Genomic DNA, 18,460 nt, shown 5'->3' with positions numbered 1-18,460 from the left:
TGGGCCGAAACAGTTTCGCACGTTGTTGTTCACGGCTTACAGTAGCCGTCACTGTACAATTATCAGAAATGGAAACGAGGATAACGTCAACCGCAAGAATCTGATCACATAAACAATCAGATAAATACAAGCTGTCGATATAGCTACAGGATGAATCGGTAAAAAACGTGTATCTAACCAAGATGAGATATTTTTTCTACCACGCGTCACGTAAGCACATCCAATGAACCAATTCACTTAATTCACGACAAATATTACAACGTGGGGACTGATCGCTATGACGTAAAACGCAATTGAAACTGCCATCTAACATGAGACACTGAGGACTCTTACGCAAAAGATAGACAACCTCCTCTTTGCAAAATCGTGAACGCCCCACTGTGTGACTCGAGCCAGACGGTGCACATAAAACAAACGAGGTGAGGTTAAGAAGACTACACTCTATCCCCCTACAAGAATCAAGTATTTGATTATCAGCAGTGGGAATACCCTCACGAAAGAAAAGGACGGTACCCATCAAATATGCAGGAGCCACATTAAAAACAGTCTGAAATCCAGGGAGAGAAAAACTGGTGAATAAAACTTGTTGTAAAACACAATATCACCATAGGAATCATAAATAAACTGACACAACGAAGCAAAATGTAAATCTGATTCAATTCTAAGTCCATCTCGTCCCCATCTATCTCTTCCTCCCCCATCTCTCTGTCCATCTCCTCCTACCCCATCTCTTTCCATCACCCCCTCCTCCCCCTCGCCCTATCCATATCCTCCCCTCTTTCTGTCCACCTCCCCCATACCACTCTCTGTCCATTTCCCCCTCTCTCTGTCCATCTACTCCTTCCCCTCTCTTAACCCACCTGCCCCTCTCCCCTAAAAAGACTAGCTGATTACCTGGCATTCCATGTGCATGCATTTATTCCAGTGTATTAGCTCATCTTCTCCTTCCACCTCTCTCTGTCTGTCTCCCCCACCCTCCTCTCTGTCAGTGTCCTTTTCCCCCTCTTTCTGTCCATCTCCTCCACACTTCAGTCTCTGTTTATCTCCTCCCACCTCTCCCTATGTCCATTTGCTCCTGCGCCCTCTGTACACCTGCTCCTTCCTCTGTATCCATTTTGTTCTCCTCCTTTAAGTCCATCACCTCCTCCTCATTTCTCCATCCATCTCCTCCTCCCCCTTTCTCTTTACATCTCCTCTTTCCCCTCTCCCTGTCCACCTCCTCCTCTTCCTTGTCTATTTCCTCCTCCCCCTCTCTATCTCCTTCCCTCTCTCTGCCCATCTCCTCCTCTTCCCTTCGTCTGTCCATTTCTCTCTCCCCTCTCTCTGTACATCTCCTCCTCCCCCTATGTGTGTCCATCTGCTCCTTTCCCCCTTTCTCTTTCCATGCTATCGCTCCCACTGTAACAGGGGGAGCTTTTTACCTGTGGCTTTTACCGTGTATGCCCTTTCCACACATATTTCACATGTATTCAACATATTTCACTCATATTTTTACACATATTTCACCTGTATCTCCAGCGAATTTCGCCCTGTAGTTTCATTTTGACACAGCTCGATGTTTATGACATATCCCAACCCTTCAAGAAGGATGTGGTTTTTACCCCCCTCCCCCCCACAATAGTTCTTTCCAAATAATAAGTAATATATGATATGTACCAAATTTGGTTTAAATCGATCCACTGGTTTAGGAGGAGATGTGGAATACATGTACATACATCCACTTTTATATGTATAGACACAACTGTGTTGTACTTCGATTTGTTACAACTTATGAGTAGTAGCGAAACAACAATCAGAATAGTGGAAACGAAGCGGTGTCATGTCGATTTCATCTGCCGGCGAGGATATGGCGGGTAACTACTGTGATACAAAAGAGATTCGTTATATTTTCTGCCCTGCAAAGCATAAAATAATATGTGGAAAATATTACACAAATCGTCTGGACCAAATAGATGAGAAGACAGGTAAGAAGGAAAGCGAGTCGTAAAAGATGAAAAATCATGCTGTTTCAGGCCAACATAGTGCCTAAAAAGAGTGATCTGGCAGCGGCGGTACTGAGGGAACAGAACAGAAAAGAAGGAGAAGGGCATTGATCCTTGTATATTTATCTTCAACCACAAAGAGTACGATGGGCTGCAGAATGAAAATGGCTCTAAGCACTATGGGACTTAACATCTGAGGTCATCAGTCCCCTAGACTTAGTACTACTTAAACCTAACTAACCTAAGGACATCACACACAACCATGCCCGAGACAGGGTTCGAACATGCGACCGTAGCAGCAACGCGGTTCCGGACTGAAGCGCCTAGAACCGCTCGGCCACAGCGGCCGGCGGCTGCAGAATAGAAATGTAGATGAAGACGAAGTGAGAATTGTTGGTTCAGTCACACCACATACCACATTTGATGCGCTTTGACATCAACCTCATTTAAATAAATTTGTGGCTATTTAACGTTCTGGGAGCTTCTGGCAAACGTATATGGTATTTTCCGGACTCTGCAAAATAGTACTTCAGAGACGAATTTTACGTCTTGAAAAAAAAGTTGCACTAAGTGTATTGATCTAAAACAAGTGCATTTTATGTTCAAAAATTATTATTTGCCTACTAGGTCAAAAATTTTTACTTTGCTCACTTATAGCATGTTGCCTGGGACACAAATTTGTGAGAAGAAGTTTTTTGGACAATGTACTGAATTAGTAGAATTTCTTGTGGCAAAATATTCCAGACCATTGTTAGTTCATATTACACACAGCTCAGCCTGTGCGGTTGCTTATTTCCACTGAGCGTGACAACCTACACGTCTCTTAGAGCTGGGAGTAAATCATATTAATATTGTGCAAGTGAACTTACAGTGCGACCAGGAATCAGAGTTACTGGATGTACGGACTAGCATGTTATTTGAAACGACTCGGAGCTATTGGGACGCCGTTCTTCCACCTTTGGTCCTGCGATAAGTCACTACCATTGACGATGCTTCCATTTTTAGGAACAGTAACCGCTACACGAGATTATTAGTAGCTCACAATTTACAAGGTGTGTCACAGCCATCATATTTCCCGAATTTAAATCCTCTATATCTACCTTCGCCCGCCTCTGTAGCTCAGGTCGCTAACGAACGACTGTGCAGTGGCTCTCAATTCGGAGGCAAGTCGGTTCGAATCCTGGTAGTGGATGGAATTTTCACTGCCAGTATTTGGCCGGTCAGGGGGGAGAGGTTCTTTGCGGCAGTGGCTTGGACGAAATTCCAAATCTCTCTGCAGTGTCTCATGAAGCGAGCGCATATCTACATCTATCTACATCTACAACTATCTGATTACTCTGCTATTTCCTGGAAGAGGGTTCAATGAACCACTTTTAAGCAGTCTCTCTACCGTTCCACTCTCGAACGGCGCGCGGGAAAAGCGAGCACTTAAATTTTTCTGTGCGAGCCCTGATTTTTCTTATTTTATCGCGATGATCATTTCTCCCTATGTAGGTGGGTGCCAACAGAATGTTTTCGCAATCGGGGGAGAAAATTGGTGATTGATATTTCATGAGGAGATCCCGTCGCAATGAAAAACACCTCTGTTTTAATCATTGCCACACCAATTAACGTATCATGACTGTGGCACTATCTCTCCTATCTCACGATAATACAAAACGAGATGCCTTTCTTTGTACTTTTTCCATGTCATCCGTCAGTCCCACCTGATGTGGATCCCATATGGCACAGAAATATTCCAGAATAGGGCGGACAAGTGTAGTGTAAGCAGTCTCTTCAGTAGACCTGCTGCATCTTCTAAGTGTTCTGCCAATGAATCGCAGTCTTTGGTTTGCTCTACCCACAACATTATCTATGTGATCGTTCCAGTTTAGATTATTTGTAATTGTAATCCCTAAGTATTTAGTTGATTTTACAGCCTTCAGATTTGTGTGACTTACCGCTTAATCGAAATTTAGCGGATTTCTTTTAGTACTCGTGTGAATAACTTCACACTTTTCTTTATTCAGGGTCAATTGCCACTTTTCGCACCATACAGATATCTTATCTAAATCATTTTGCAATTCGTTTTGGTCATTTGATGACTTTACAAGACGGTAAATGACAGCATCATCCGCAAATAATCTAAGACGGCTACTCAGATTGTCTCCTATGTCGTTTATATAGATCACGAACAACAGAGGGCCTATAACACTTCCTTGGTGAACGCCGGATATTACTTCTGTTTTACTCGATGACTTCCCGTCTATTACTACGAACTGTGGCCTTTCTGACACGAAGTTACGAATCCAGTCGCACAACTGAGGCATGCAGTTTAGTTAGAAGACGCTTGTGAGGAACGGTGTCGAAAGCCTTCCGGAAATCTAAAAATATGGAAACAATTTGACATCGCCTGTCGACAGCACTCATTACGTCATGAGTACGAAGAGCTAGTTGTGTTTCGCAAGAACGATATTTTCTGAATCCGTCCTGACTGTTGATGGTGATCCGTTCGTCGAATGGTGACGTTAAGATCGGCGTCCCCTTGGTGCTTTTCGAGAGGAGTAAGCTTTGTGCCGCGGCCGGATTTCACCCTCTGCTGTACAAGCACTCACCACAGATACACACGTGACGCTTCATAACAGGTCGGAGGAAGGCAATGGCAAATCATCTGCACTAGGAGTTTTCCACGAGCAGCGGTGCAGGATTCTGCCCTGAGTATGGTACCATATACAGGGTGTTCGGAAATTCTCCTTACAAACTGGTAGGACTTGTACAGGGGAGTGAGTACATAATATTTTGAAAAGGAACTCATGTCTGGAAACGTACCGTTTCCGTGAAACGGTCCTATAGTCCCTTTTCATTATCATTTTTTTTTTTGCTTTTCATTGTACTTTGCATTCTATAGAGCATTTCGGGTGTTTTCGTTGCTAAATTTCGTACCAGAGTGCACTGAGCTATGATTCAACCTAGCCGTGACCTATTTCTTTCTACGATTTGCAAGCATTATATGGTTGTCATGTTGGTTCTTTTCAGACTTGCAATGCGCCTATAACGCTATTATAAGTCTGTCATGTTTTTATATGTAACCAACTCACAACTATGATTCCATAAAATGTTTATCCCTTCTTCTCCTATTCCAAAACTCTCTGGCATGGGTGAGTGAAAGAATGTGGACGTGTTTCATTTTTCTGAACGGAGGTTTATTCTGCTGCTGAGAATCATCGGTAGTGTTACAGAATGGCCAAACCTTGTCTTCAGGTAGGCAAAGAGGTTTGTTCGCTTTATGTGAAAGATACCAGTGTTAGGTTGGTGGCGGAAGCCTCATCTCTGGGTTATCCTGGCCACGATGTCTTGTGGGAGAAATTTTAGTGGGGGATGGGCAGTCTGCTGCCAACTCTCCGAGCGTCTGCAGCCGAGGTCTCTTCGAAGAAGGATGAGTTGATTTAACCGCTTGGCGCGTTGTCTCATAACGAGAGAGGAGCTTTTAGTTTTTGACCTCGCGCTTCATCTTATAGAGATTGTTTTGCTGGGTCGCAGTAAGGAATGCAAGACTTTTGCAGACTTTCACTTTGATGGTTCAAACGGGTCTAAGAACTATGGGACTTAACATCTGAGATCATCAGTCCCCTAGACTTTGATCTACTTAAACCTAATTAACCTATGGACATAACACACATCCATGCCCGAGGCGATTCGAACCTGCGACCGTAGCAGCCGCGAGGTTCCGGACTGAAACGCCTAGAACCACTAAGCCACAGCTGCCGGCCTTTCACTTGGATTCCTAATGCAGACTTGGGTTCGTAAGAAGAACGTAGCACAAATGTGTTGCATATGTTGAAGCGATCTCACGTAGGAAGTGCGCCCTCGGTTCAGTGTGAATGTTTGTGTGCCTGCGACTGCGTGTGTATACATTCTAATCTTTTCCGAATCTTGATAATTTTTGCTTCTTTGTGAATTTTCTTTGTTTCATTACTATATGTCCGTTGGAAACCATCCACATGGGTTAATACTAGAGTTTGCTGGCTTTCTGCCATTACCCTTTTGTCTATTCAGATGTGCCTCTGTAAAATGTTAAGTGTTTCCGGCTGCGTGGTTTAATGTTGCTAAAAGTTGGCCACGGTACATAGAAATTGTATCTCCGCCAACCACGTGGGTACACGAGTTAACTGTGAGCCTAACTTTCCTGTGGCCCCCTGCCTCTGCTCTAGAGTTTACTTATTGCTCTGATTTTGGAATATTAAATGTATCCTGTCCGGATTATTCAATTGTATTTTTGGTTTGTGATTTCATGTTAAGCGCGTAAGCGTGTATGTGTGGCCCTCGTTGAGGCTGTTTTTCCAAACCGAGGTTTAATTCTAAATGCAACCGTGATATTCAGATTTACTCGTTTATTTAACCATTTCTCAACATAGCGGAACAAACCTCGTAGCTTCTTTGCATGTTGGTGTTGAGGCCGTGCCTGCTTTTCTTTGAGTGAATGCGAGTATTGAACGGTTCCCGGCCCCCTTTAATTACGACCGCGATTCTAAATTAAGAGATTCTGTTGTGAATCGTATAGCATTTCACAAGCAATAGCAAGTAGTTACCAGGCAACAGAAGTTATATAGGTGTCTTTTATCAACGTCTTAAGAAATAAATAATTTTGTATGAAGTCTTATCCAGTGTACCGATCTTACGTCTCCTTTACCTACGCTACTTACACATTACTTACCCTGCTCTGGAATTTCGATAAAACATATAACTTCTTATGCGCAGTTAGGTCAAGTTTAATTTCTTTTGGATGTCCTAACTTATATATTGCCTTTCCACAACGCAGAACAACTTTTGCGTTGATCTTAACTATAGGTGTAGATGGCTTTGTTACCGTGTTTTATCTTCCTATTTATTGCTTTGTAGGCATTGTAATTTATTTCATTGCACTGCAGTTGTGGTAATTATTGATTCGTGATCAATGGCGTGTGTCGGTATACTGTAGTAATTTTTTGCGTGCTTTGTGGGGAATGTGAGTCGATTAGGAGCCTTTTGGTATTTTGTTTTGTTTTGTTTGAACACGGAGTAACTAAGTATACGATGGAGATGCGTAGCCGTTCAGGGAGCTGCAATCGGGGTAACCGGTCAAAAAAAAATGTTCAAATGGGTGTGAAATCTCATGGGACTTAACTGCTTATGTCATCAGTCCCTAAGCTTACACACTACGTAACCTAAATTATCCTAAGGGCAAACACACACACCTATGCCAAAGGGAAGACTCGAACCTCCGCCGGGACGAGCCGCACAGTCCAGGACTCAGCGCCTTAAACCGCTCGGCTAATCCCGCGCGGCGGAACCGGTCAAACAATAATGCTGATCAAGGACGAATTCAAAACGTGGAGGCCGCCCAGGAATACACGGAATACGAAAGTCCGGGCGTTGTCCGTTCTGAGCCCGTTTTTGTAAATTCGAACCAGTCAGTAGATAAAAATGTAAATGTCATGTGACGAGGGCCTCCCGTCAGGTAGATCGTTCGCCGGTTGCAAGTCTTTCGATTTGACGCCACTTCAGCGACTTGCGCGTCGATGGGGACGCAATGATCAGGACAACACAACACCCAGTCCCTGAGCGGAGAAAATCTCCGACCCAGCCAGGAATCGAACCCGTGCCCTTAGGACCGATATTTTGTCACGCTGACCACTCAGCTACCAGGGGCGGACTAGTCGGTAAACGTAAATTTTTTACAGGCTATCCTACAACAGTTAGTAGAGGGTAATGAAATTTCAACATGGACAGTGAGAGAGAAAGAGGAAAACATGAAATGTATGTGTTCAAACTGACCTCAGTTGGCCATCAAGGAAGAAAAAAGCACTCCGTCTGCAGGCCACGAGTGGCCTACAGGAACCATCCGACCGCCGTGTCATCCTCAATGGAGGATGCGGATAGGAGGGGCGTGGTGTCATCACACCGCTCTCCCGATAGTTATGATGGTATTCTTGACTGAAGCCGCTACTATTCGGTCGAGTAGCTCCTCAATTGGCATCACAAGGCTGAGTGCACCCCGAAAAATGGCAACAGCGCATGGCGGCCTGGATGGTCACCCATCCAAGTGCCGACTACGCCCGACAGCGTCTAACTTCGGTGATCTCATGGGAACCGGTGTATCCACTGTGGCAAGGCCGTTGCCCTGGCCATCAAGGAAAACATTTTGAAATTAAATTGGTTAACGAAATTGAAGAAACATACATAAAAGGTACACAAAATATACAGGTTTACAAAAAAAAAAAAAAAAATCCTCGTGAGCTTTAAATAAAGTGAAGGTATGTGAGGATCCCTGGCGACAAGTGGTGAGTAATGGTGCAATGATTGTGAGTATCGGTGACAATTAGCAAGATGAGAAATTTTGACGATGGGGAAAGATTTGATTTTTTTGAACATCTTTTATGTGTTTACTTTACTTATAGAATAAAGTGATTTTCGTTTCTATTTTTATGCGCACTAATTCGTTTTAGATCAGTGTGATTCCTAAACATTATCACGTTATGATGTCAGGTATGACTTGTATGAACCTCCTGTGTCTCATTAACTGCAACGTCTATTGCGAAATGTTCATAGGAAAGATGTCATAGAAATTTTCTACAGCTCAGCAAATGTGTACTGCAAACCATGCAGAAGCATTCAAAGAATAGCAATATGGGTATTAAGTTTCGAAAAAATATATTTTTCATGTGTGGGTATCATAGTCGTTCTATATGTTTGTGGTGACTGGTACAAATTCTGTAGATTGTGTGTGGGATTGCAGTTCACAGCAGATAAAGTTTCGTGTTTGTAGTTAGTAGCGTCACCCAATCTACTCCATTTCCTTACCAAATCTTGTACAAGACATGTCCTGACCAGTTTCTCAATGTATGTAATGTTGTATCTACGTTATATAAGAAGTATCTTTGTTGTTTGAATTTTGAGTATCATGTCGCTCTTGTGAAGGGAGCTTAGGTAATTTTTCATTTTTGCTCAGTGAAATTTTTAATCACTGAGTTAATTTCCTTAGAGTTAAAGTCATTTCCTTTTATTGTTAACACTAATCCTAATGCTTAATAATTGGTCATATAAATTTTCTTATGTTTTTTATATTATTAAGAAGGCCCTCCTTGTAAAACCATTTTTCGGCAATTCTTCATGTATTAGTCAGTAGTAGGAATTTCTGCTGATTTTTTTTTGTAATATATGCATCATATTATGTGGAAGTCTCTGTGGGTGCAGCTATTAAGTGGGCGCAACATCGCCAGGCCGCCTAGTGAACCTGCACATTAGAAAGTACGGGACTTGCTCCAAGGGCAGGTGTTACGGAGCCATGCTATCAACTGTGAGCTAGTGGTGTGTCGAGGGGTCATGGCTGTTTCCACACCAGAGGGGAGGGGATGCTGGTTTTCCCCCAACCCTAGACTGTCGGTCAGCGCAGATGGCATGGCACGGCAGAGCATCGCCCTGGTCACTGATCAGGACTTGGCGCAGGCGCACAGCGGTGGGTTAGCGAGATGCAGAGGAGCATCGCTCGTGCACACACATGCGAGATTTGGGCAATGCGCAAGGTATGAGCCACAAATGTTAATACGGTTTGACGATGGCATGGCTCCTAGTCTATTGAGATGCAACCATCTCAGGAAGATGGTTTCGCTGAGTTTCGTGGCATAGGGGCATGCCCATGTGACATGTACAGAGCTATGCAGTTGGGTATGCCCATGTGACAAGTACAGAGCTGTGTAGTTGACCGCTATCAAACGGCACCTGAAGTGGAAGTTCACTGATTGCTGAGGGAAGGCACAAAGAAGAGCTTATTAGTGCCTTCCTCGCACGGGAATGTCCTGTCGAACATTCATGGCTCTGCCAACCGAGCCGTGCACAAACGATGATGATGATGGTAGGGAGACTGAAGTGATGTTCAGAGCAAATGCAGTCGTGGTCGACGTTCCTTGCTTCCCGAGGGCTATGCTAACAAAAGAGCCATTTTTGCCTCCATTGGGCAGGAATGTCAAACGACCAACGTGTGCTAATATGTCCTAGCGGAAGAACTGTGTAGCGGGTGGGTGCCAGGAGGTGCCGCATTAAAACTCGGCGAGCACTTTCCAAGTGGTTTATTGTTATTTAGCTACAGTGCCCTCGTTCCCTTGGTCTGCATCGCAGGGCCCCACAATGTTGAGGAAGCACTCCAGAGGCCCGTGTAATGCAATGCTGTGTCGAGTCGGCCTTGTTCGCTAGCGGAGTTGGGGCATCATCAGGATGCCAGGAGTTGGCTCAGCGGTCTGCGTTCCTGCCGACTCAGCGCCGCTCGGTGTAAGCTGCAGGTGGCTAGCTGCGTCCTTCTTCTCCCTGGCATGGCTGAGATCGTGGCGACGAACAAGTGCCCGTGATCCGAATCTGCGGCCATCGCCTCGGGATGCCTCTGGCGTGTGTTGGAAGCCAGGACGGCTGCCCGCGGTAGTGAGCCGTGAAGTGGCCCACCGCTTGCTGGTTACGGACCCCGCATTAGCCTCAGGGGGTCGAAGCAACGACCCACTGTGGACTGGAACGCCGGCGCTCCATCTGCTGCTGTGTGAAGCTGGTGGTGTGACACGCCCTACCGTCCAGGAGAGCTGCCACATTTGAATGAATCTCGTTAGAAAGCGGCACCTATTTATACTCGGCTGTGCACCTGTGTTTTGCTAACGCGCCGCTCTGAGTCACATATGCACAACTCCAGGATTGCAGCAGTGGGCCTCTTCTTCCTGTAATTTGCGCCATGCATACTGCTGCGTTTACTCTTTTCAGTGGTTTGACGGCCCTGTGGCCTCCATTCTACTTCGCAACCGTTGGTATGTGTAACTCACTGCAACCCGGCCCACACCTAGCTGTAACTTGTGCTGAGAATATCGCACGAAACTAACTTTTCCTATCCCAGACGGTGGTGCCGACACATTATTCCCCTCTTCAGAAAGACGCAGTCCCCAGGTCGACCCTTAACTAGCTCTTAACTTGTTTCGGTCGGCACCTATGGCATATCTCCTTACTACTAGAAAACTTAAATGTTGTCTAGTGCCCTCTTAAAACCATGACATGAAACAAAACGTAAAAATTCCTTTCTGGACGACCACTGCTCGATCAACCCCTTTCCTACTCGTCTCACGCCCTCAGTATCCAATCCACTGGGACTTGGACTACCCTTGGTTCCTTTTTGGAATTAGCTCTCCGCCTAATCAGAAAGAATACATCACATAACAAAGTTAAGGCTGTGATGACTCTTGGTACAGAGGTGCTCAACATGATCGTTACTTGCCGTTGCCTTTCCCTGTACTGAGCGACATGTTGAACAAGCTGTTCGGATAATATGCGCCCCTCTTGCTCTAAAATGAACTGGTTTACGGATCTCAACAGACCTGGCTCCAGAGTTTGATTTAACAAGGTCAGATTCTGCCTTGGCAAAACTTTAAAAAGGCTTCCGGCCAGTACAGCTGTGGCTGCGTAACATTCAATTGCGTGACTCCTGAAATTGACGCTGGCACGTGGAAGGTTGGTCCTATTACGTTACACTTAGTTCCATTGATTAAAATTCCGCTCCCCTCGAGTTCTATACGTTTTGCTTCTGCAAATACTCCCCACTCAAAACAACTTGTGCATCCCTACTCGTTGCAAGCTCAATTTTGGATCCACGGTGTCCCTTGGACAGTCTATTCCTTTCCCCTCTAGCTAAAAATAACTGCACCGAGCACGTGTCCCATATTTGTAGCTCACAGATTTTCCTCCAGCATTCACTATTTTTGATCCAAACTCAACACCGATTGTGTGACTACTTCCATCCTAAAATTCACATTATATGAACTGGTGCAATAAACACGACTTCCCTGACCCAGCACTGTCGATAACAAAAACTTTAAACAGGAAATCGTGCGACTCTGACATCGTTCAACATATATTTATTACGGCTTTGCCGCAAAATTTACTCCGATGCATTTATTTCTCCAGAACTGCGTTTGATTTCTCCTCCAACAACACTCCACATACGTCAGACGCTACACTTCCCTTTTCTGTGACCTGAGGACAGGGATCACTATCGCCCTTCCTCCCTCTTCAAAAGGACTGCTGTCCACAGCAGGCTATATTCGAAAATACACACAACATATGAAAATACAATGCCTAATTAATATATTCAAACCCAATGATACATAACAAGAAAACAGAAAAACTTCAAATACTCTACTACTTTCTAGATCGCAAATCATATGGTACTTCATGGTTTACTGTATCTTCCTGGTTTTCTCTGTAGTTAGAACCTGTCTTCACTCTCTCTTTCTTCCTCTTTCCTTCCTGTGACGTCCCTGGAATCGTATCCGGGCAACCCTTAAATGGCCGTAACCGCCCAATGTGTACTATTGTTGTTCTAGCTGGCAGCATTAACGGGAGATGTGGTTTCAACAACTTGGTATGCCCCTTGATACCTCGTGAGGAACTTCTTCGTTTTTCCTTTTTGCGTACAAGGGCTGGACAGCATTACCCATTGCCCCACTCTATACTGTGGTAAACTTCCAATTCCGTTTCAATGCGTCTTCCTGCCTTTCCAAAGCCTTCGTATTCGCCTTTATTACCCGTTTCCAAACATCCCGCATTGTTCTCGCGAATTGACGTACAGATTCGTGAGTCCTTCCTTTCTGTGGCTTCACTAAACCAAACGGTGACGGCATTTTTCGCCCGTACGCTACCTCATACGGAGACAAACCGGTATTTGTATGGACTTTAGCATTATATGCGCATACAATATGCCTCAAATACTCGTCCCACTGATGGTGATGAGAACCCACATAAAAACTCAGCATCTTCCCGATTGTTCTGTCTACCCGTTCTGTCCTTCCTTTCGCCTGTGGATGCAACGCGCTCGTCCTCAACTTCTTTACGTTCAACAATTTACACAGTTCCTTCATAAAATCCGACATGAAGTTGGTCCCTTGGTTAGTAATTATTGCCTCGGGTACACCAAACTTCAAAATCCAGTTGTTTACTAACGCTTGCGCGATCATTGTTGCCTGTTGATTTGGCATACCCACCATCTCCATATACCTCAAAAAAGGTCTATTATTGTCAGAACGAATCTGTTCCCCGATGATGTTCGCCTAAAAGGTCCTAAGACATCAATCCTCAGCAAAGAAAATGGACGTGCTGCTTCTGGTAATCGTTGTAACTGTATCTGTTTCTGACTCAAATCTGCTCTCTGCGCACATGGTATACAATTCTTGACATACTGATCCACATCTCCTTTCCTACCTCTCCACCAATATCTCTCCGCCACTCTCCTATTCGTCGCTCTACACCCTCCATGACCAGATAACACGTGATCATGTGCTTCCTTTAAAACCTCATACCTCAACTTCGCTGGCACTATTACCCTTGGCCCTAATTTAGTTTCCCTGCACAGAAGACCGTCGTACATATTAAATTGTGGCTGTGTCCGATACGATCGTTGTCCGCGCCCTGCAGTTCTTGCCATACCGCTAGGTCATAACCTATGACTTCTACTTTTGCCACCTATCTACTTACTGCATCCCGCACTACCATGCTTCTTCCCAAGCTTGTGCACCTCCTCGTAGTCGAATTCACTAAGCCTCACAGCCCATCTAGCGAGTCTAGTAGACTGATCCTTCAACCCCAACAACCACTTCAATGCAGCATGATCTGTCTCTACCCGAAATCTTCTCCTATATAAATAACATTTAAAATATGTGATTCCATAGCTTACGCTAAGCATTTCCCTCTCAGTTGCTGAGTAATTTCTCTCTGCTGCATTCAACTGCCTAGACGCATAGGCTACAGGATGTTCTTTCCCATCAATTTCCTGACTAAGAACACACCCTAATGCTTGATTAGATGCATCGCATGCTAGTATAAACTCCTTTTCAAAATCTGGAAACACAAGAACCGGACTTGATGTTAACACTTCTTTCAGTTTGTCAAACGCTTTCTGACACTCTTCTGTCCACTCAAATTTCACACCCTTCTGTAACAATCGCGTCAACGGCTGTGCCAAATCTGCTAAACCCTTTACGAACTTTCGATAGGAATTGCAGATTCCGATGAATGACTGCACTTCCTTAACTGTTTTCGGTTCCTGAAAATCCCTTATCCCTTAACCGCTGTCTATGTTGCTCCATATCACCTGAAAACGCTATAATGTCATCCAAATACACCAGACACTGCCGTGGTTTCAAACCCCTCAAGACATTGTCTAGCAACCTCTGAAACGTTGCCGGAGCGTTTTTCAAACCGAATGGCATTCTAATGTACTGGTAATGGCCTTCAGGAGTAGACAAAGCAGTTTTTGGACGATCCTCTGGAGCCACCTGTAACTGATGATAACCACTCGTCAGATCCATCGTAGAAAAGTACAGCCACTGTCCTAAGTGATCCAAAGTCTCCGATAAGTTTGGAATGAGGTATGCGTCCGTTACTGTCTTATTATTGAGGTATCGGTAGTCACAACAGAACCTGTATTTCTTAGTTCCATCCGTAGATTTTTTAGGCACAACGACAATGCCCGCTCCCCAGCAACTATTACTATGCTCTACAATACCGTCCGCAAGCTGCTGATCAATGAAATCCTCCACAATCGGCTGCAAATTCCTCGGTATTCTGTATGGTTTCCGGTAAACAGGTGCTTCATTCTCTGTTGGTATCCTATGTTGAACTAATGGAGTTGCTGGTAACGGTCTTTGTGGAAAAACCAAATCCTTAAATTCCCATACTAATTCTTCCATATGCTCTCTTTCTCCTCCTTTCAAATGTTTGATTTTGTCACGCAGTGCAGTTCTATCGGCAGTTAGTGATTGATCGCTTCGCCTACCTCTCGAACACCAGTCTTCGTCATCTGGCACATCCAAATTTGCTATTAAAACTCCTTTCCTCAAATTCGCGTCTACAGCGCTGAAATTATCCACGTTCACGGGAACTACTCTCCCGTCGTTCCCCTCCTGTACGCGTACAAAACTACGGTTCACAAAACAACTCAATGGACCCAAAACCTCATTATCCTCCAATGGTTCAATAACACATACCGTACCCACAGGTATTCGACTCCACACTTACCTAATGCGACTTCCCGGTGCCACTAGGCACACATTCATGCGAATTAAGCCTTAATGCTAATGTACGCGGTTCAACTGGTTTGTTCATTACATTGAATGCCACTCGCGACAGCTCTGCATTGACAACAGTTTCCCCTTGCGGAAATAACATTCCACTAAGTTCCACAGTTCGTTGTCCAAGGTCAATTTCGACGTGATCTTGATGCAAGAAATCTACTCCTAGGATCATGTCGTAACCCTCGCTTACCCATGGTACTACCTCCATGCATGCATTAAATCGGACTTTCCCTATGCGAAAGTCAACTGTCACCGCCCCCAAAGGCGTGACCTCCTTAACCCCCACTCCACGCAACCTATAATGTGGTGGGTCTAACTTCCTTCGTCCCATTATATTCTTAGTAGCAACTGACACTTGCGCCCCTGCGTCCAACAAAACCTTAAACTTTTTAGGTCCTATGGATCCTACCACTGAACATACCACCTCTGCATACGTAATTGTAGCATTGAAATTAAACGGGAGCTCCCTTAGGTGGGTCTTGGGCCCCCTCTGCAGTTTAAGGCTTGTCCACCTCTCCTATCTCCACTTCTCCATCCTCCCCGCTGCCGATTTCCAGCTCTTCCTCTATTCCTTGGTGACCGGGTACATAGCCTCTGCACATGTCCCGTTCGACCACACTTATAACATTTTATACCCACTGTAAACACTGTTTGCCTCTCGTGTACCCCTGTTGCCACGTCTACTTCCTCACATTGAATTGCCAGCAGAATGGCCGAATACAAATCATTCGGCGTCCCTTCACGCAGTTTCGGTGACATATACGCCGGTAACCCTCTCAAAAATACATCAAGTGCTGTTTGCTCGGCCTCCTGCAACAGAACACTATTCGCTTCATCGCTCTGACACAACTCGTTAATTTCCCTTATCCTGTACGCAAATTTCTCCATCGTCTACCCCTGTCTCTTTTTCATTGTACTTAACGTCTTCCTAAAGTACCGAGAGCTACTCTGTTTTTTGTACCTTTGTAAAGGCCCTTCCTTTAACTGCCTAAACTGTCCTACCTTCCTTAAGGCTTCAGAACACCTTACTTTGCTTCACCCGTTAATCTAATCTTGGCTATATGCAACAACTGCTCAGCATACCAACCATTCATCACTGCTGAAGTCTCCAAGTCCTCCACAAATGAACGCACATCCTCAGATAACTTGCCAGAAAATGGAATAACCAAACTCGCGGCAGCTGGGTCAATCTCCTGCACCCTAGGCAACAACGACTGATCGGGTGCGGTTTCCTGCTCACTTCTAGATGTTAATTCACTTCTCAACTGCGTGTTGTCCGCTGTCAACTGTGCTACCTTATCCAACAAAATCCGTATTGCTTCTGGTTCCGACACACCTCATGTCCCTGACTCTGCCGCCATGTTGCTTTTGTTCCCAGTTAGTTCAAAAAATGGTTCAAATGGCTCTGAGCACTATGGGACTTAACATCTTAGGTTGGTTGGTTGGTTTGGGGAAGGAGACCAGACAGCGTGGTCATCGGTCTCATCGGATTAGGGAAGGATGGGGAAGGAAGTCGGCCGTGCCCTTTCAGAGGAACCATCCCGGCATTGGCCTGGAGTGATTTAGGGAAATCACGGAAAACCTAAATCAGGATGGCCTGACGCGGGATTGAACCGTCGTCCTCCCGAATGCGAGTAACATCTTAGGTCATCAGTCCCCTAGATCTTAGAATTCTTAAACCTAACTAACCTAAGGACATCACACACAACCATGCCCAAGGCAGGATTCGAACCTGCGACCGTAGCAGTCCCGCCGTTCCGGACTGAAGCGCCTAGAACCGCATGGCCACCGCGGCCGGCTCCCAGTTAGTCCTGAACAAAACATTTAAGTACAAGAACAACCTGACTTCCTACACCCCAGTATCATCATACTCGGTCACATCATACTCAAACCAATACAAAAGTAATTAAATGCTAAGAGAAAAAAATCTTACTGCTCCAAATACACTAACACTTATTCTGACAACAAAAAATACTATGCCCACGCAAAAAATCTAAAATGTGGCTTGCCATGAGCCATACTCGAAAAACAAAAAAAGCAAGGAAACGTGAAATACTCAAAAGAAAACTGGCCAAACTCACCACATCTTGTGACCATAATGGAGGCGGTGGTCTTGGACATCATACGGTACAGATGACGTCCACTATACTGACACCAAATGTAGCTGATGGGTGACAGGAGGTGCCTTATTAAAACTCGGCGAGAACATTCCAAGTGATTTATTGTTTTTTAGATACAGTGCTCTCATTCCTCTTGGTCTGCATCACAGGGCCCCGCAATGCTGAGGAAGCACCCCAGCCGCCTGTGTAATGCAATGCTGTGTTGAGCTGGCTCAGCGGTCTGCGTCCCTGCCGAATAAGCGCCGCTCAGTGTGAGCTGCAGGCGGCCATCTGCGCCTTTCTTCTCGCCAGCTTCACTGAGATTGTGGCAATGATCTAGTGTCCGAATCTGCGGCCCTCTCCTCAAGATGCCTCCGGTGTGTGATGGAAGCCAGGACGGCTGCCCGCGGTAGCGAGCTGTGAAGTGGCCCGCTGCTGATTGGCTGGCTACAGACCCTACATCGGCCTAAGGGGTTGAACCAACGACCTGCCGTGGACTGGAACACTGGCGCTCCATCTGCTGCTGTGTGAAGCTGGTGGTGTGACATGCCCCGCCGTCCGGGAGAGATGCCACACTTAAATAATCTCGTTAGAAAACGGCACCTATTTATGCTCGGCAGTGCGCCTCTGTTTTGCTAACGCGCCGCTCAGAGTCACGTACACACAACACCTGGGTTGCGCCAGTGGTGCCCTCCTTCCTGTAACTTGCGCCATGCATACCACTGCGTTTACTCTTTTCAGCAGTTCGACGGCCCTGTGGCCTCCATACTACTTCACAACCGTTGGTATGCGTAACTCACTGCAATCCAGCACGCAACTGGCTGTAACTTGTGCTCAGAATATTGCACAAAACTAACTTTCCATATCCTAGACGGTGGTCCTGCTACAGTTGACACCAGTTACGATGAAATACATTCGTGAGGTTGTGAACTGCCGAGCAGCCATGGCACATGGACAGTCATGCAGGCTGACAGGCTGACAGCTACACCGACGGGAGGCGTTCCACCAATGAGGTCCTTCATTCTATGGGACTACGGCGTGCGCTCTAGTGGATTCGGAGATTATGTCATCCCACTGTCAGTGAAGTGCAAGTGTTTTTTTGTGTTGTTCGCCGCATAATATGGATGTGTGATTATCTTGAGATAATCTATCGAGATGCGTATGTCTTTAGTGTGTTACGGCGTGAAACTAGCTATGACGGTAAACAAAGTGTAACGATAGTTGCGACGTCATGCTTACAAACCACCAACATATTTTCTGGTCTAAC

The sequence above is a fragment of the Schistocerca piceifrons genome, chromosome X (assembly GCF_021461385.2).
Source record: "Schistocerca piceifrons isolate TAMUIC-IGC-003096 chromosome X, iqSchPice1.1, whole genome shotgun sequence".
NCBI classification, from domain to species: Eukaryota; Metazoa; Arthropoda; class Insecta; order Orthoptera; family Acrididae; genus Schistocerca; species Schistocerca piceifrons.
Note: the sequence above shows the minus strand (reverse complement) of the source record.